This window comes from Aethalodelphis obliquidens, unplaced genomic scaffold, assembly GCF_003676395.1.
Source record: "Aethalodelphis obliquidens isolate GAN/ISIS:26980383/991018 unplaced genomic scaffold, ASM367639v1 scaffold71, whole genome shotgun sequence".
NCBI classification, from domain to species: Eukaryota; Metazoa; Chordata; class Mammalia; order Artiodactyla; family Delphinidae; genus Aethalodelphis; species Aethalodelphis obliquidens.
In genome coordinates, this window is record NW_020838015.1 from 6,897,807 (window position 1) to 6,900,154 (window position 2,348).

Consider the following 2,348-nt stretch of genomic DNA (forward strand, 5'->3'; position numbering starts at 1 on the left):
CAATTTGTATGGAAACACAAAAGACCCCGAATAGCCAAAGCAATCTTGGGAACGAAAAAAGGAGCTGGAGGAATCAGGCTCCCTGATTTCAGACTCTACTACAAAGCTACAGTAATCAAGACAGTATGGTACTGGCACAAAAACAGAAATATAGATCAATGGAACAGGATAGAAAGCCCAGAGATAAACCCACGCACATGTGGTCACCTTATCTTTGATAAAGGAGGCAGGAATGTACAGTGGAGAAAGGACAGCCTCTTCAATAAATTGTGCTGGGAAAACTAGACAGGTACATGTAAAAGTATGAGATTAGATCACTCCCTAACACCATACACAAAAATAAGCTCAAAATGGATGAGAGACCTAAATGTATGGCCAGAAACTACCAAACCCTTAGAGGAAAACATAGGCAGAACCCTCTATGACATAAATCACAGCAAGATCCTTTCTGACCCACCTCCTAGAGAAATGGAAATAAAAACGAAAATAAACAGATGGGACCTAATGAAACTTCAAAGCTTTTGCACAGCAAAGGAAACCATGAACAAGAGCAAAAGACAACCCTCAGAATGGGAGAAAGTATTTGCAAATGAAGCAACTGACAAAGGATTAATCTCCAAAATTTACAGGCAACTCATTCAGCTCAATAACAAAAAAACAAACAATCCAATCCAAAACTGGCCAGAAGACCTAAATAGACATTTCTCCAAAGAAGATATACAGACTGCCAACAAACACATGAAAGAATGCTCAACATCATTAATCATTAGAGAAATGGAAATCAAAACTACAATGAGATATCATCTCACACCAGTCAGAATGGCCATCATCAAAAAATCTACAAACAATGAATGCTGGAGAGGGTGTGGAGAAAAGGGAACACTCTTGCACTGCTGGTGGGAATGTGAATTGGTACAGCCACTATGGAGAACAGTGTGGAGCTTCCTTAAAAAACTACAAATAGAACTACCATATGACCCAGCAATCCCACTACTGGGCATATACCCTGAGAAAACCATAATTCAAAAAGAGTCATGTACCAAAATGTTCATTGCAGCTCTATTTACAATAGCCCAAAGATGGAAACAACCTAAGTGCCCATCATCGGATGAATGGATAAAGAAGATGTGGCACATATATACAATGGAATATTACTGAGCCATAAAAAGAAACGAAATTGAGCTATTTGTAATGAGGTGCATAGACCTAGAGTCTGTCATACAGACTGAAGTAAGTCAGAAAGAGAAAGACAAATACCATATGCTAATACGTATATATGGAATTTAAGGGAAAAAAATGTCACGAAGAACCTAGGGGTAAGATAGGAATAAAGACACAGACCTACTTGAGAATGGACTAGAGGATATGGGGAGGGGGGAGGGTGAGCTGTGACAAAGCGAGAGAGAGGCATGGACATATATACACTACCAAACATAAGGTAGATAGCTAGTGGGAAGCAGCCGCATAGCACAGGGAGATCAGCTTGGTGCTTTGTGACTGCCTGGAGGGGTGGGATAGGGAAGGTGGGAGGGAGGGAGACGCAAGCGGGAAGAGATATGGGAACATATGTATAACTGATTCACTTTGTTATAAAGCAGAAACTAACAGACCATTGTAAAGCAATTGTACCCCAATAAAGATGTTAAAAATAAAAAAAAATTTAAAAAAATAAAAGTTTGGAGACCATTTTTCTAAACTTGCATAATCCAAAGTGTACTGTAACTTGCACTCTTTGCACAGAATGTTAACTGATATTATGAATAAATATAAATAATATGAAGGTTCTCATAGACTTACAAGGATAGGAAATGCTGCATTAAGCAGAACTGAACATGTTTCTTTGCTACATGACCTCTTGGAGCCTTTATGGTGCCAGTATGTATGATGACTCTCCAAGATGGACACAGTGTGCAGTATTCTCCAAGCTCTGGTTCTGGGAAGAGGTTTGTTAGCCTTATTTTGTGATCAGTCTGTGTGCTTCCTAGTACCCAGACTTATGGTAAAAATACTACTTTTGGCTTTTTGTGTGTTTGTAATGTCTTGCTAGCATCAAGTTACCAGTATGTTTTTCTTCATCCTAAGTAAAGAGTAGTATCACTTTATTTTCCCAAAAGAAGTGAAATTGTATTTGGCAATTAATCAAATTCTGACCAGATTGGAAGTATGAATTACTTTTATTAATCTATAATACATCTAAAATAATATCAAAATATTCACTACTTTATTTGAAGGTCTAACCAAATAGTGAGATAATATTCTCTCTCTCTCTCTCTCTCTCTCCCCCTCTCTCCCTCCATTTACATTATTTTTTTTTTATATATATATATATATATATATATATATATATA